Source organism: Cynocephalus volans, chromosome 16 (assembly GCF_027409185.1).
Source record: "Cynocephalus volans isolate mCynVol1 chromosome 16, mCynVol1.pri, whole genome shotgun sequence".
Classification (NCBI taxonomy): Eukaryota; Metazoa; Chordata; class Mammalia; order Dermoptera; family Cynocephalidae; genus Cynocephalus; species Cynocephalus volans.
The window spans coordinates 59625395-59643975 of NC_084475.1; positions in this window are offsets into that span (position 1 = coordinate 59625395).

Here is an 18581-nt window from a genome sequence, read left to right on the forward strand (position 1 = left end):
TTCCTTATTGATTTCTAATTCTGTTGTGATCAGAGAACGTATTAAGACTTATTTTAGGATGCAGCATGCTGTCTATCTTGGTGTACTTTCCAGTAAAGACTCATATACTTCTTCTCTGCACATATATGATCTAAGCCCTTAGCCAAAACCTCTAGGGGGACTGTTGGGCTGGATCACAGGCCCCTCTGCCCCATCCTGTGCAGGTCATGAGTCAGGTAGTTGAAAAATTTCTGGCGGCCAATAACAAGGTAGACATGCTTTATTCTGACGTGAGCTCTGCTGGCCAGTGGTTCAGAGCTGCTGCCTTTCATACTGAAAAGTACACAATAGTGGAAATGAGCCAAGGAGTATATGGGCATGTATGTGCAGTCACACCACTCTTACATAACTTGTTTACAATGGATGTGCTGAATCATACCCAGCCGGATATGAGGCGAGGGGGCCTGACCATACTAACTCCATTTTCCTCAGGGGGATGCCCCCTGCCCCCACCACTTTGTGCCTCTTTTCTCGCTTGTGTCCTACCCTAAGGATTCCAGCCAATTCACCTGCTTTGAATTCTGATCCATTCATTCTAATCTCAGCAGGACCACAGTGCTCTCAGCTGGGAGTCCAGCTCACTGAACTATAGTAGGGAATTGAAAACTTTCCCCATACAAAGATTCAGGTCAATTCTGGGGTTCACTTTGTGAGTTTCCCTCCTCCGAAGTATCACAGTTTTGTGCTATCTGTTCATTAATGTCTGAAGATAGTTTCCTTACATATATTGTTCAGTTTTACCACTTACGGTGGGAGCACTAATTGGTTTATTCTATCATACTTGGAATCAGAAGCCCCTTTTCTGAATTCTTGCATGTTGGTGTTGGGAAAATATAGAAAAAAATGGTCAGGGCCCTTCAGATGTTCAGAATCTTGCTGAGCATCTGATGTAAATGTGCGCCCAGGTGTTCCTTGTTATTGTCTACTGTGATTGCGCATGTGCACTTGGGTGTTTTGGATTATGGACTTGAGTATAAAGGACTAAGGGTGGTGATACCTAAAGCTTCTAGAGACGTTCCAGGAAGCGACTAGGGCGGCTGCTCCTAGCTCTAGAAGCCTATTATTTCCTCACCCAGGGCTCCCAGGACCTTTTCCTATTACCTAGCTCGTAGACCTGCGTGTGAAGGGTTTGTGACACAGTCTGGACAACGGGCTCGAGGGGTCTGCAAACCCTAGCCCTAGCTTTACAGTTGGCAACAGTTTTTTTTGTGCCCTTTATATTTGGAAGTCAGTTTGCTGTATGGGAAATCTTTGGCTCACATTTTTTGTCCTTGAGTAATTAAATATGTTATTCCATTTTCCTCTGACGTAACATGTTGCTCTTGAAAAAAATCTGATAATAATCTAATTTTCCTTCCCATAGAAGTCACTGGCTGTTTTTCCTTCACTGCCAAATGGATTTTTTTTTTTTTTTAAAGTTCAGTAATTTTACTAGAATATATCTTGGTTTTGGTCACACTGGAGGTTGATATTCTCAGATATGGGGTGTGTGCATTCAATACGGAAGGGTTTTTTCCTTAAACTTCAGAATACTTGCTTTTTTTAAAGTACAATTTTAGTATTTTTCTGTTCCTTTGTTTTGGTTTTCTTCAGGGACTCATATTACCTGCATGTTGGATTTTCTTTGTCTTCACTATTTGTCCCTTTCTCTTGAATCTTTTTTTATTTTTCTTCCTCTTTTCCCCACTTTTTAAAGTTTCCCCCGTTTCATCTTTATTCATATGGAGGCATTGTCTCTTATGCTATGTGTATGTTCCTTCTAAATTAGCTTCATTTCTGATATGATTTTTCTTATTATTTCAAACTCTTCTGAGTACAAACACTTCATTTCTCAGTTTTTCTAATTCTGTCTTATTTTATCTTTTATGTTTTGTATCATTTTCTTAATATATTTCAGCCTATCTCTACATAGATTGTTACTGTTTTAAACTGTCCTGTGAACATGTCTTTCAGATAAACACAGAGGTACGTGTGCACACACACTCTCATGTGCCTGAAAGACGTGTATTTATATTTGTCTATAGGGATGTCATTCAGCTCCTTTGTCCTTTTATGTTTTCTGTAACTTTGCATGGGAATTGACCTCATTATTCTTACGGCACTGGTACTCATTTTTGTGTAAAATTTGTTTCCCTGTACTTTTAGAAGGAACTTTCAGTCAACATTGTTTTTCTAAGTTCACAGAGCTCCTTTTCCACTGTTTTTTTTTTTTTTTTTAATTTTTTTTTATGGCAGCTTGCTTTCTACAATTTCCTGACTCTATTCCTGCTTCCATTTTTTTTTTTTTTGGGGGGGGGGGGCTTCTTTTTCCTTTATCTTTGTTTTCCCTTTCCTGCTCAATTTTCTCAATTTGTTCTCCACTCCCAGCAGTTCCTTTTCAGTGTGGAGCCCTGAGCTGGAAGGGAGTCCTGGCTGTTTAGTTTTGAATATCCCAGGGGCCAGCTTGCTCCCGCCCCCTCAGACCTTTCTGTGGGCTTCTCGTACTCACTCACCATTGGATGGACCAAATGCTTCTTAGTTTTGGCTTCTGTTTTGAAATTGGCCTGCCATCTTTTCCAGTAAATACCTGTTGGATATTTTGGGATTCTTTTCTTGTTACGAGTTTCAGATGTCTCATATTTTCCCTGTGCTGTCTCCCACACAAATACTGATTCCGTGCCTGGTGGCTTGTCCTTACTTGCTTGTAGCTGGGGAATCATGGGGATACCTTGTCACCTAGTTTTGTTGTATATGTTGTTTATTGGATTTCTTTTCCTTTCTCTTGCTCTTTCTTCTGTCTGGATGCATTGTTTTCTGTTTGTTTTTTTTTTTAAGACCCCACGGTTTCTACCATCTTTCTAGAAGTCTTATATAGTGCTTTTTAAAAAGAAATTATTTATTATTATTTTTATATTCTAAGATTTGTGGAGCAGTGGGGTGGAGGGGAGGAGTGAGGACGGGGGAGGGGATAGGGTGGAAGGACAGGGAAGGAGAAGGACATGGTCAAGGCCCATGGTACCACCCTCATTCCGACAGAGTACATAGTACTTTTATTAAAAAATGTATTTAAATCAAATACAGATAAATGAATTTAATATAGAATGTGCTTCTTGAAAAGTTTGGAAACCATCTGCCCTAGATAGCACATTTCCATCAAAGTATCTGCTAGTTGAGCCCCTTCTCAGGGTTCCCATGTTGGTCCAGCCCAGGTCCTGGGAAGGGAGGATCACTCTGAACTTGGGTGGGAAGGAGACAGTAAGGGCAGAAGATGGAGGTCTAAGAGACGGCAGAGATAAGGCAAGGCAGACAATTATTATAGATGGGATTAAATGAAGGTGCTAAGTTCAAGTAAGGAGATGCAGTTGAGAATCTAGCTGGTCAGGAAAAAAAAAAAAAAAAGGAGGAAATAGCTGTCCCTTAGCTCTTGTGCTTATATGTAGGGTTGTATGATCAGAGGATGGGCTTCCCTGTCTCACATTGCTCTTTCTTCCTGGTAAGAAGGTTGGTTCTATGTGTAGGTGCAGAGGGTGGTGATGTGATAGAGAGGTCACAGGTACATAAGCAAAACTTACTGTATTCAGGGCAAAGACAAAAATTTTCATTTAGCCTATATATGTGGGTGTATTTTTATGTTTTCCTTGAGTTGTTCATTGAGGTGTTAATAATATTTTCAGAAAACATCAGTTTTGGGGTGTGCTAGGGAAACTGCTTAAAAGCATTCCATTCTAAATTCTTACAAATGTAATTTGCTATTTTGTAACTTAAGTTGGTCTTTTCACAAATTCAGATTTGTTAAAGTGCTTAATGTATTTTTTCAGCCATTTATTTCTTTATATTTTGTGTTCAGTTTCTCCTCAGCCATTTATTTCTTTTCGTTTACATTTAAAGTGTTTGTGTATGTAATTTATTTGATATAAAAGTGTGGAAATTTATTTATTTATGAAAATATTATTTATTGAGTGCCTGAGATAAAGACATGGTATTTTTCCTACATATGGTCTTCTGTTATATATCATATATAAACATGGCAGTTTGTAAATGCTTCAAAATGAGTTCAGAATGGGAAGGGGGAATTAGTTCAGTTAGTTAGTGGTCACATCTACTTGAAGGATTCAGAAAGGTCCATGGAAGAGTTAGATCTTAGATGATGAATGAGATTTTGACCAGCAGGATATGGGAGTGGGGATTGAAGAAAGAACACAGTGGTCCATCAGCAGGAGGGGCTGGCTTGGACAGAAGTGCCAAGAAAGAAACATAGGGTGTGTGCAGACAGTAACAAAGAGACCAGTTTAGCTGTGTGACATGTATAAGAAAGCTGTAGGAATTAGTCTAAAATGTTTATATGGACTATCAAGCCATGAGTGACAGGTAGAGAAATCTGTACTTAATTTTGTAGACAAAGGGATCCTTCAAAAGTTTTCAAATAATAGATTTGTATGATCAGAACTAGAAGATGACTCTGAGTAGAGGGTGGGTCAGAGAGGAAAAAGTCCAGAGCTGAAGAGCTCAGTTATGACACCTTTGGACTTGATTCTGACAAAGCTGGTTATTTTTGTTTAAATTTGAACTGATGCCCTTGACTCTTATGCAAGAGTCACTGCCTATGCATATGTATGTAAGTCACTTCTATGTTGTCTGAAAAGTGGACTGTTTAGTGAGAAGTGATTTCTCTATATTCCTGTGCCATTTTATAATAAGCAGAGATGCCAAGAATTCCCAGGATAAAGAGATCTTTAATGATATGTAACAAATTAGATTGCAAAAGTTCAGGAAAACACTTTTTTTTTTCCCATTGAAAATTAAAGACATCTGGGCTTTTCATTAAACGTTTTACATGCTCTGGGCTAGGCTAATGATGATTTTAGGGACAATTTGCAGTAAAACATATGACTTTTTAAGCTCATTACATACTACATATATTTTAAAAATCAGAATATTAATAACTGTTCTCTCAAGAGATGATCTCTTCAAAGGATTTTTTTAAATGTCAAGAACATGGATGTATTTTAATAATCTATGGAAGAGAATAAAGCTCTATTTTTTTTTTCTTTTTATCCTCAGGCAAACACTATGAATTTCTGAAAAATAGATACAAAATCATTTCAGATTTCTATGGCAAGTGAGCATTACAGGAGTATATTCTCTGCTTGATCAACAATTTTAGTGTGAGAACTGAATATTTCAGGCTTACCAGCTATAAAGTGTCTGTCACTCTAGGTTTATAAACCATTTGAAGGCCTGCTATGAAAACAGCAATGTTGTATGTGATGTGAGCAATTTTTTGAGATGAAATTTAGATCCTTCGATCTGTTTTCCATGGAATCAGATTTGAGTTTAAGAACTGGAGGGGTGTTAGATATCTTCTAGAACAGTGTTTCTGAATATGGGCTTTGTGGAATTCAAGGCCAGTAAGTGGTCTGTAAATAAGAATTTCTTTTTTCTTTTCTTTTTTTACTAAACAGCTTTATTAAAGTAAAATTGATGTAAATGTATAATGTGATAAGTTTTGACATACGTATACACAAGAAACCATCACCACAATCAAGATAATGACGTTATAAAATACTCCCCAAGTTTCGTCATACTCATGTCCCCGCCCAGCCCCCTGCAACCACTGCTCTGCTTTCTGTCACTCTAGTTTAGATGTATTTTTCTCACCACAAACATTTATCATTTCTTTGTGCTGGGAGCATTAAACATTCTCTCTTTTAGCTAATTAAAACTATATGATAAATTGTTTTTAATTATAGTCACCCTACGGTGCTATAGAACACTAGATCTTATGCCTCCTCTCTAGCTGTAATTTTATGTCCATTAACCACCCTCTCACTCTCCTGCCTCCCCTTTCCCCTTCCCAGCCTCCGGTAGCTGCCATTCTATTCTCTATTCCATGAGATCAACTTTCTTAACTTCCACATATGAGTGAGGACATGTGGGTATTTCTCTTTCTGTGCCTGGCTTATTTCACTTAACATGTCTTTCAAGCTCATCCGTGTTGCCACAAATGACAAGATTTCATTCTTTTTTGTGACTGGATAGTATTCCATTGTGGATAAACCCCACATTTTCTTTTCCCAGTTATCTGTTGATAGATACTTAGGCCGAACCCATACCTGGCTATTGTGAAGAGTGCTGCAGTAAACATGGGAGTGCAAATATCTCTTCAAAACACTGATTTCCTTTCCTTTGAATATATACCCAGTAGTGGAATTGCTGGGTTGTACGGTAGTTCTATTTTTTAGGTTTTTGAGAAACTTTCATACTGTTTTCCTTAATAGCTGTGTTAAATGAGTTCTCCTTTCTCTGTATCCTTGCCAACATATTTTATTTTTTATCTTTTTAATAATAGCCATTCTCACTGGAGTGAGATGATATGCCATTGTGGTTTTGATTTGCTTTTCCGTGATGATTACTAATGTTGAGCATTTTTTTTATATACCTGTTGGCCATTTGTATATCTTCTTTTGAGAAATGTCTATTCAGCTTATTTGCCCATTTTTTAATTGGATTATTTGTGGGGTTTTTTTTGCTGTTGAGTTTCTTGTTTATTCTGTGTATTAATCCCTTGGTGGATGGATAGTTTGCAAGTATTTTCTCACATTCTGCAGGTTGTCTCTTCACTCTGTTGATTATTTCCTTCATTGTGCAGAAGGTTTTTAATCTGATATAATCCCATTTGTCTATTTTCACATTTGTTGCCTGTGCTTTTGAGGTCTTTAAAAGTCTTTGTCCAGACCAATGTCCTGAAGCATTTCTCTAGGTTTTCTTCTAATAGTTTCATAGCTTCAGGTCTTACAGTTAAGTCTTTAATCGATTTTGAGTTGATTTTTGTATATGGTGAGAGATAGGGGTTATTTCATTTTTCTGCATATGGGTATTCTGTTTTCTCAGCACCATTTATTGAAGAGGCTATCCTTTCTCCAATGAATATTCTTGGTATCTTTGTCAAAAATCAGTTGGCTGTAAATACTTGGCTTTATTTCTGGGTTCTCTATTCTGTTCCATTGATCTTTGTGTCTGTTTTTATGATAATACCATGCTGTTTTGACTCCTATAGTTTTGTGGTATTTTTTGAATTCAGGTGGTGTGATGCCTTCAGCTTTATTCTTTTTGCTTAGGATTGCTTTAGCTATTTGGGGTCTTTTGCGGTTCCATACAAATTTTAGTATTTTTTTTTTATTTCTATGAAGAATGTCACTGGTATTTTGATAGGGATTAATCGAATTTGTAGATCACTTTGGGTAGTATGGCCATACATTGGAATAAATTTAATCAAGAAGGTGGAAGGGCTCTACAAGGAAAACTATCAAATAGTGATAAAGGAAATTGAAGAGGACACAAAGAAATGACATCCCACGTTCATAGATAGTAAATAAGAATTTCTGAGTGCATTGCTGCACACTACACCCTTCACCTTGGGTGTGTACATGTTTTTTAGCATATTGAAGGCTCTAGGATTTTCCTAGTGGTGAAACCAATTTGACTTTTTATTCTACAGGATCTAGAGCTTGAGCGTTATTACTCTTTGATGTTGTTCTGTCTTGATTTTTTCATATTTCTGGTATCTTTCCTTTGATGTTTAGTCATTGTGGCAAGGGATTTCATGGTCCACTGGTTTGACACTATTGTCTGGCTAGGATGCTGCTGGGGCTGCCAATTTGGCATGGCTGCCTCAGTATCTGCTTGGTCAGCCACTGATGCCTCGGGTCTTGGGCTTCTCTGGGGACGCGCCTCTCTGGTTGGTGCACGCTTGGCTGGGCTGGGATGGAGTCTGGTGGCGGTGAGGCCTACCTGCTTGGTCGCACGCTGTCTCTGCAGGGTGTGTGGTCCCCGCAGATCTCGGGTCTCTCTGGCAGGGTGCCTCTCTGGTCAGTGTGCACTCGGCTGGGCTGGGGATGGAGTCCAGTGACAGCCCAATTTGACTTTTTATAACCCAGAGTTTTCAAACTTATTTGATCTTGTGTGTATTTGTGTGCATGTAAACAATAAATATTAACACCCTTACAGAGCTAATGTTGTTTAGAATATACTTTGGGAAACTAATTGTTCAGTCTTTTCATTTTACGGAAAGCTGAGGCTTAGGAAGATTTGTTAAGCTGAGGGTTACAAAGATTTACTATCCTAAGATTTATTAATCTTAGGAAGATTTTTTCTCTCTAGGTCACTGTGTCTGCCAAGGCCTCTTCTCTTTTCAGTGATTCATATGTAATATACTATTAGCAGTGTTGTAACTATCCTTTTGTTTTCTGCTTGGTTTTCATTGCTAGGGATGACTGTAATTCCCTTCCTCTGATAAACTTTTTATACCCAAATAGAGAGACAGAGTTAGGGATGAGCAACTCCATCCTAACCACAAAGCCTTAGAGTTGATTCTGCAGTGCTTAGCACTAAAGCAACTGGAGTCTCCATCATCCCTATTTTGATTCTTTCCCTGATCTGCCCACTGCCAGGAGGCCATAGTTGGGATATTGGGCTGTCTTTTTAAGAGCTGAACTGTAATTGTTCACACCTCAAATATTCCATTTGCAAATCGCCAGTGCCCTATGCTTTCTTCCTCCTCCCTGGGCTTGTTGGTCATTTTATTACTTACATGATGCTTCAAACTAAAGGCAAACAGTAACAAAGTAAGACAAATTAGATTTGAAAGGGTGAATCGGGGTTTACTCAGCAATTACACCCCTAAAAACACTTATTTTGGGGAAAGAGGTCAAGGTTTCATCTTTAAATAAATAAATAGATAAACCTCTAAAAATAATCCATGGGAGAGTGAAAAGAGAGAAGTTCTGGGAGTCAGAAACTCAGCTCTGCTCTAGGCTCTACCCCATATTAGGTGTGTAAAGTTGTGCAAGACACCCTCTCTGGTCTTGGTTATCTCACCAGTGAAATGAGTAAACTGGACTTTAGGCCTTCTGAGCTTCCTTCTAGCTATTTTTGTGATTCTCTGATCTGTGAGTGTTAATATTCCATGACTAGATAACTATGGGTAATCAGGTCTTGGCCATACTTGTATAGACTGACAGATTCTTGAAGGAATGACCTGCAAAGAGAAGGAAAAGCCAAATCTCTGGGAGTTCTCTGACCCTTGTCCAACCAATCACCAGTTCATGTTTTCACAGACTTTCAAGCTATGCATTTTATCATTTTATTAATACTGCAACAGTGAAATCACATTATTGTTTGTGGCAGAATATTTTTATACCGCTTATTTTATAAGACACCATTTCTTTATTTTTGGGGTGTTCTGGCCTAGAGAGAATAATATGGTACTTGAGAGAATATTACTGTCATGGAGAAGTCACATAGCAACAAGAAGGCGAAAAAGTAAACTGGCCTCACAGAGTGCTTTGCAGACCTTACCAGTAATGCCAAATACAGTAAAGGGCATGGGCTGTCTCCATGGGGGAGACGTTGTAGAAAGATACAGCCTCACTGGAATGTATACATAGACATAATTCCATTTAAATTAGTGACATCCTATACTGTATAGTTGTTTTTCCCTTTGGGAAAATGATACTGAAAAATTAGTCAAGTAATTCCTCCCCGGAGAGTTGGACAAAAAACACAGGCCCTCAGTACCATGTCATGGTTCTAAAAATTAAGAAGACTCTTCAAACACATCGGCTACAGGACAGTTTTAGTTATAAAAGTTGGATGCTCGATTCTGTGAGAGAATATTCTGCAACATCAGTCAGGATATTCTTTGTTTATTCTCTGTACAGATGTTTCTTATCTTTGAACTCCCAGAGAGACTCTCGTCACCGTCTTTCTCCCCAGACAGCCTCTTGTACTCCTTGTTCAAAGCTATCCAATCTGTCACTAGGCAGGCCAGTGATTCCAGGATGTGCTTTAGGGAAACTGGAGTCATTTTCCTACTTAAGGCAAGCATCTCTCTTTAGACCCTTCCTCCACATCTTGTTCTTGCAACTTCTGAATGAAAGCAGCTAACTAAGGGAGAGAGTGAGCCTCACATGAATAGACATTTGTTTCCAGATACAATGGTAAACTGGGATTGCTGGCCCATGCTGTTTTGCATCAGCAGATGCTTTAAGAATGCAGTGAAAACATCTTATAAAGTGAAAACCTATCATTTGTAAAGCTGCAAAGAGAGAGCTTTGTTTGCCCACACAGCATTTCTCAATGGAACCCCTGAGGCGGGTTTCTCAGGACAAGTTTCAACTATGCTTAGCACACATTTATTGTACTAAGGAAAAAAGGCCCAAATAAGCAGGGCATGCTATTGTGAATCTTGTAAAGACTGCATGAGTTTAAGATCTCTGTCTGTCTGTCTTTAAAGTAGAGCCAATTCACAATTACCTATGATCAAAATGACAGAGTGTAGACAAATTAAAATGGAATCCACATAATCTCTTCTTGACATTAAAAATGCCACTCTTACCTTTGCCTATTTAGTTATTCCTAACAGAGCATTATCAGAGCAGCTAGCAAGCAGCAACAATTGTACATTTGAGTCTCATGTTTTGGATGATGTTCTATCCAACATGAAAAATGGTCTAAGTTTAGATGATGAGAATGGGCCTGGGTGTCCAATCCCTGTGTCATCAGATAGATTGCATATTGCCAGGGCCAAATTTTAAAAGGGGGAAATTTCACAAAGATCTGGTAATTCCCAAATTAAAACTTAGTTTATTGACTAATATGATTAGGTTGTAGATTACATAGATTTGGGCTTTTTTTAATGCAACTTCTTTCAGCCACTTTGAGAATAGTGTTTCAGTTTTGTTAATTCTTCTTTCCTACTCCCTGTTCTTCTATCTTTTATTAACCCACACCTAATCCTTCTTGCACATCTGCAACACTCCATACCTGTCCTAAAGGTACAGCAAGGCTGGATTAGATAGTTGTATGTTACTCTTGATCTGGAGATAGAAGTAATCCACATAGAAAGTTAAGATAGTTATCATCTCTCTGCCTAATCTGCGAGCTGGATGGCTTCTAATCCAGCAGTTTTACATTGATTAGCTCCATGTATGTGAATTTTGCAATTTCCAGGATCTTAGTGCAGATTTTGTTTATGTTAGTACTAGATTTCACCTCTCCCTCCTGCAGCAGAAGCATTTTCTTGCATGCGTGAAGCTGAAACAAGACCTCCTGGGTGGAAATCCACTGAGAGACACTTAAATGAGAGCAGTATTGTGTTGAGGTGCTGTGCTTTGGGCAGTAAGGAGTTGAAGTTAAAGATAAATATGGAAATAAGATGATTTTTTACAATCCAACTCTGGGACTTGAGAAGAATATAGACTTAAAATGAGAAAAGACTAAGAATTTGGAGACTTAATTAATTGAAGCAACAAAATGAAAATAAAACAAAAAATGAATACTAATTTTCTTGAGCTTCCGACCAGAAAGATTCATGAAGTCCATACTGTGTTACACGTGATGCCTTTTTCCCCCAGACAGTAAGTCATGGTTATGAACGTGTTGTCAACTATATGCCTTAAGACATTAACTGGGAGGCAGGTATATAAACTGGTATGGATTAGAAAGTTATGCCACCAATTGTTAAATGCTGAACAAGAGTTGAGTATAGACTAGCCCAGTTCTTCATGCCCACAGTGATGAACCCCTAGTGCAGTTTCCTTCCACCAAACCACTGCAGATTTCTGGTGGGAAAATAGAATAAGATGACACTTGAAGGAATCCTGTCTCTATAATATATAGGGAGTGGCTTTATACTTAATGATTTTAGAAAGTAGGTCTTATTAGACTAGAGCAAAGGCTTTTCAGAGTGAAAGCCTCTTTTGAAGAAAGAATTTGTGGTGCTACATTCCTATAAGGCCCAAGAATCTTAAGTTTTAGAGAAGTGGGCAAAAGTATTCATGTTAACTTTTAAGGCAAAAGTTCTGGGAATTGTAATCTTTAAAGTTCTTGGAGGTCTGATCATGGACAATGTTAAAATACAAAATATTGGTTTGCATTTAGTAAATAGGAGGTTGCAGAGCCACTGGAATTCTATTCCTACTCTTTGCAATCATTTAAGAAACACCTCATCCTCAATATTTAGGGTGGTATTTGGAGCTATTTTTATTTTATCCTTAGAATCTACTTGAACATTAAGTGAAACTTAGTGAATGGATCAGTCATTTAGTAATCCCTGTAACAGACTTTGGATGAGAGGGTTAGATAGTTTTTTTTTTTTTCTCTTTCAACACATAATTATTTATCTCTTGAAGTATAATTCTTTTCAGTATTAAAATGAAAATTGTCAGAAAACATTTTGCAGTTTAAATTCACCAGCAGTTGCCCATGAAAGCATTGTTGTGTGCAAGACAGGGAGAGGGGGTCCATTTTATTGTTGTCCCTGATGGTGGTATAGAATTATTAAAAGCTTGTGGCCATAGTGAATTGATAGGCGTTACTCAGCCCTGCAGTCTTTTCCCAACCCACCATCAGTTTTATAATATGACTATATTAGTCCATTTCTATTGCTTATAACAAAATACACAGAACTGGGTAAATTGTAAGAAAACAAAATTTATTGCTTACAGTTTCTGAGGCTGAGAAGTCCAAAGTCCAGAGAACACATCTCGTAAGGGCCTTGGTGGTGGCGACAGTGATAGCAGGGTATCACACTGCAAAATGATGGAAGAGAGAGCAGAGACTAACCTCCTCATTCACTCCCTTTCTAAAGCCTTCAGAACCACTCCCTTGACTGCCATTATTAATTCATTCACTATAGCATTTACGGTCTAATCACCTCTTCAAGGCCCCACCTTTCAGTTACCGTAATAGGATTTCTCACCCTCTTAACAGTTAGAGTGGGGATTAACTTTTGGGGAAACATTCAACCCAAGGCAATGACTTAAGAGACAGTATCATGAAAGACACTTCTCAATTGCGTATGTAGACACCAGAAGTTTAGGACTTGTTGAATTCAAGTTATTTTTATTTTTTATTTTTTTGGCAAAATTCCATCCCCTACCTAATTTGCAGTGTGTTGGAGGAAATAAATTCTCGTTCTAGTCTTTCCCTCCCTTACGCTCCTGTCCATTCCTGTGTGTAGTACCCTCTTCTGTGTTCTCTCTCCCTTTCTCATTGTAAAGAGACTGGGGATTAGATGGATGTGTCGAGAATCATTCCGGGACAAGAGATGTTTACTCCTAAACAGCAGGTCCTGTGGGGAGAGTTGAGCCCTTGCACACGAGCCCGGGCATAGGTGACTGCCGTGCTTCCTTTCATCACATGCTTGGCTAGTGTGGGCTGGGGACGTTCTGAAGAATACAAAGTGTCCCAAGCTGTAAATCACCCTCCCACTCCTGTTCTCCAGCTTCAGTTTAGGACTCATGTGTTCTGCCTTTCCTGAGGGCAAATTGAAGGCATGGTCAGGTGGTCTTTTGACCGTGTCTTTAAAATTCAAAGGATATGCATAAAAGGAGGTTCTTGTCTCAGAACTTGGAGTCCCTGGGACAGATCCATCCTAATAACAATAAAACATGCATCTGATGTTTATCCTGGACAATCTTTTAGTGCCCCCTTACCAAAAATGTTTAGGCTAATTCTTAGGAACTGTGAGCCCCATGTCCCTCAGGTTTTGTAGTTGTTGGCAGTGTGGGGCCACTCTTGCAACTGAGCAGTCCCCGGAGTCCTCTGTCATTTAGGTGGGAGTGATTTATAGTCACACTTCTGCTGCCACTTGCCCCGCCCGTAAAACCAAGGAGAGAGTGACAGATTGATACCATACTTTCTTTCATGAGCAGTGTCATCTTTCACTGTTCTGTACAAATAGAGTAGAGAGGGATCCAGAAGAGAGAAGGAGGGACACAGGCAAGGGAGGCGAGGTTAAACTGCTCCCTGAGTCCAGCCACCCAAGGCAGGCAGACGATGAGCCCTGCTTCCAGATGCCTTTTCTTTACTCATTCATTCTTTGCTTTCCTCATTCCCCAGAGACTGCTGTCACTCACTCAGTTTTCCTTGAAATGCATTCTCCTCACAGGTGCCCAAGAGTTCCATTTCTCTGAATATTTTGTACAGGCATTTGTTGTGTCTGACCTGGATCTGAAGGCAGTCAGCTGGAGAGTATCTGGTTCTCAGCTCTCAGGCATCTCAAGACTTACCCATGATCATTCAGTCCTTTTCAATTCATGCTGAATCTTGGATAGTCAGAGGATCCTCAAGAAGGAACTGGTTTTGTGAACAGTGGCCCAGAGATGGCTGCAGGTAGGGAGGGTGTAGGACTATGCAGATTTAGAGAATCTCTGATCATTCAGGCCACCAGGGTGTAGAACTGAAATTAAGATCTTCAGTTCAGGGGGTGAAACCTAAAAGTGAATAGTTTCCTGTGAACTACCTCCTTGACACTGCCCTTCGAAAAAGCTACAGTCACAACCAGAGCACTTTGGGCCTGGCTCTTTGAGGGTCCAGATCTGAGCCAATCATTCACTGTGTCTCTTTTGCAGAGGAATACCTGCGGAATGGAATTGCAGCAGCTGCAGACCTTCTCGTGCTGGCTGCAGAGCTTCAGCTCAAGCACGAAGACTCTCTAGGCTGAGTGGAAACAGGCCCTTTATGGTTGCTAGGAAAGTGACAAGATTTCACAAAAGGCTTTTAGTGAGGCCTCAGAGCCCAGGGCCAGTTTCTGTTTTGATCTCATTTTGCTATGCCCACTTGCAGGTGATAGTTAAAAAGCAAAAATGAGTCTGGCCCCACATGAACAGGTATGATTTAACTGAACCCACCCCTGACATAATATATACATCAGTTGACTCAGAGGGGAATTAAAACTTAGTTTCTGATCTACTTTGTTTAACAAACTTAAGTGAAGCAAATATCCCTCTCATCTGCCTGTAAACAACGATCTAGTTTTAGTTGATGTGAAAAAGGTAGCAGCAACTTCATGCTCTTTTCATGTGTTCCTTCTTCAGAGTGGAGTGCAGATGTGTCTTTCTTTAAACTTCCTTTGCTAAAAATAACAGCAAGAAGATTGACCTTTTGCTTTTAAATGAGATTGAAGAATTTTCTCCATCCTGGGTCAGGGCTGAGTTCCTATAACTGGCTGCTATCCTGTCTTCCCAGTCATTATACGACAAGCATTATTTTATAAATCAAGAGTTTATACTCAAGTTGGACATGTTGAATTTTAATTTTTTAAAAAATATCCAAAACCCAAAATAACTTTTTGCAGTGGACAGAACCCCAGATGTGTTTTGTCAGTCTCTTTTTCATTTAATGTCTAAAGCTTTATGTATTTAAGGAAAATTTTATCCATGTGTTTCTCATTTATTTACACTTAACTCATCACTATGTTTAGTATGAGTTATTTGATGTCTAAGAAACCTTTTTAACCATTTTATGTGCTTTTTTTTATGTACCTATGAAATGGGAAGTCATTTTCTGCCAAAAAAGCAAACTGTGCAAAGCCTGCCATCATCATTGTCAACAAATATTTACTCATAAAATTTCAAGTTTGATTTAGAAATCTGAACAAGTGATTTCTGAGTCTGTTATGGACTGACTGACATAAAACTTACATCTGTTCTCTACAGTCTTGTATGTTCCGGGGCTCTTATAGTTAAACATAGCCTTGCATAAAGAATGAAGTTGGCATCAGGGTCTTCATAAAGATATAGGTCAAGTGTTGAACCCGAGGAAAGTCAGCCACTGGTAATTTCCATGCAGCTCTTCTCTGATATAATTGGTGAGCCCACCCCATCAGTACTATCAGGACCACATATCTTTTCAAATGTAGCCATTAGTTAGAAAGAAGTAAATCTTTTTTCTAGGAATCTAATCAATGAATTTTGTATCTGGTATTTTACCAAGAAAACTATTTCCCCAACATATGCCCCCTCACCTGTGCCCTTTAACTGTCAGTGTTAAAGAATATCAGAACCTGTTGCAGGTAGTGATCTTATCACACTGATATAGTGGAGGTTTGTCCATTCATGTAGCACACTTACTGAGTGGTCACTCTGTCCCAGGCACTCTGGTAATTCCTATGAATAGGACAGTGGATGATGTATACTTCTTGCAATGCTCAGGCTGGTAGGGGAACTAGACAGTCTGGTAGATATTGTTGAGGTCCTGCCTATTCTTGCCTCGGTCCACCTGAGTTCACCTGCAGCTTGGCCATATGCCAGTGCAACCTAGAGGTACAGGGGAGTTACTGTCCCCAAGGGGACATGTTCCATTAACAGGGATGATGTGCTTCAGCCCTCTAGTGGGATAATATCGAGGTATGTTCCACACATTTTATCAGGTTCCAGGGGGACTGAGACCCAGTTGCCTGTAACAGCCATCTACTCATGAACACATCGAGTTTCTTCCCTTTCTTATTTCACTTTTCCTCACTTGTGCTTCCTGACATCATCCCCAAAACAAACCACCTGTACCTAAGTTCTTGTCTCATTGGTTCCTTTTGGGAGAAGTATAAGCTAACACATACAGAAAACAAGGAGTTGCAATATAGTGATGTGAGCTGTAATGGAAGCATGCAGTATAGGTGGGGACAGTGGCAGAACACAGCAGTTATTTACTTTGTTAGAGATGTGTGGGGAATTTACTAGCTAAATGTCAACATCCTCCTCTACAGTGTGAATCTTATGAAGGCAAGGTGCCGTCTACTCACTGCAGTATCCCTAGAGCCTAGCACAGGGTCTGGCATATACTAGCTTAATAAACACTTGTTGAAAGAATGATCCATCCTTGCGAGAGACGAAACAGGATTAGAAGGGTACAGTCACTTGTAAGTTCAGTCAGTAATGGTGGAGCTGGTACCAAGTCTCAGGTGTTCTGATGTCTAGTACATGGCTTTCCTGAAAATGATTCTAAAAGGATGAGGAGTTATCTGGAAGGTTGTGAAAGTTAGGAATGGGGTAGTATGTACTAAGGGTGAGTTCTAAGCAAGTATGGTGTACTCGGGGAAATAAGTCATTGAGATATGATTGGATTATAAAGGGCAGGTGCAAGTTGGCTGAAAAAAACAGAGATGAAGGGCAATAAATAGGTCAAGCAGGAAGACATGGTAGGCCATGCTAAGGCATTTGAGTTTTTACTGACTTTGGACAGTGGTAGTGGTGGTGGTGGGAACACAATAGAAGGGTTTTCTTTGGGGGCAATATATGATTCCATCTTCAAAAGAAAACTCTGGCTGCAGGGAGGAGGATAAATGGGGTTGGGATGATATGGATTCCACATATATCTAGGAAAGAGAATTAGCAGGATTGATAGTGGGATGTGTAGGTTGAGGCAGAAGAGAGAGTCAAGGTCCAGGATCCTGGCTTGGGCAACATTGGTACCCATGGATCATCCGGGTGAGGATATATAGGTTCTAGAGAGATAGATCTTGGCTGGAATGTAAATCTGGAAAATCATCAGCATGCAGGTTTTTATTTGAAGCCATGGGAGTTAATGAAAAAAAATTTAAATAGTGCTTATTATATGCCAGACACTATTCTGAGTACTTAGAAATATTAACTTTACTTAACTATTAATAAAATAAAAATTAACTTAGTATCCAACTCAACAACCTTATGGGGTAGTTACCGTTCTTCTTCTTTGTAGATGAGGAAACTGAGGCACAGAGACGTTAAATGACTTTCTCAAAGTCATAAAGCCAGTGGGTGGTGAAGCTGGTATTGCTCCGTTGAGTGATCAGAGAAAGAAAAAGATTTGTCATAACTGCAAGGAATGGAATAGGAGCTTTAGATAGATTAAGACCCATAAGAGGTATCAAGAGAGGAAAGAGAAGTATCAGGAAAAATGTAGAGTCTTAGGGGTCAAAGAGGAGAGGGCTTTTCTTGGGTCACATACCACTGAGAGATCAAGTAACAGGAAGGCTAAAAGATAGTCACTGCATTTCACATTGGAAAAAACCACTGGTGACAGCAGTGTTAATGAAACGATAGAGGCTGGCCAATCAACTCAGATACTCTCCCAGGGTCAGGAGAAAGATCTGTGGACAAAGCTATACAAACCCAACATCTTCATGAAACTAGAGGAATTGATTCTAGAAAATGAGTTCGACCTGATGGGTTTGTGCTGCAGATATTGTGTGAGGCAATTTTAAATGAGCCAAACTTCCTGGAGACTGCGAGTATGTACTCTGATATCCAAATGGACAAGGCTTAGGCAGCAACAATGCTAAATAGGAAGGAAAAAGGGAAAAAGGAAAACCTGAGTGAAAAACACAGTAAAATATGAAAATTAAAGATTCTCCCATAAAGCATGTTCTCGAAATTATTTTTCAGACCTAAGTGTTTTGCTTTTAATGTTGTTTATATATGAAGAAATAAAAGTGTTACATCAACTCTGGAGCTCAAAATATCAAGAAAGAGAAAGGAAGATTCATGTTAAATCCCTTGCTGATGAATATTGGCAGCCTACGAGCAACTTGTGGGAGAAAGTTCTCAAGCTAAGTACAAGTGGGATGACTTTTGCACATGCAGAATGAAACATGTCCAAAGACAGTGGTGAAGGCTGAAGGGAACATGGGAGTTAGAAATCAGTGTAGGCAGTCCTAATGAGGTGGAGACAATTCTTTCCTCGGTCATGTTTTAATGTAAGTCAAGAGTGTTTGGACATAAGCTGCTGTGGTCGATGTTCTCTGT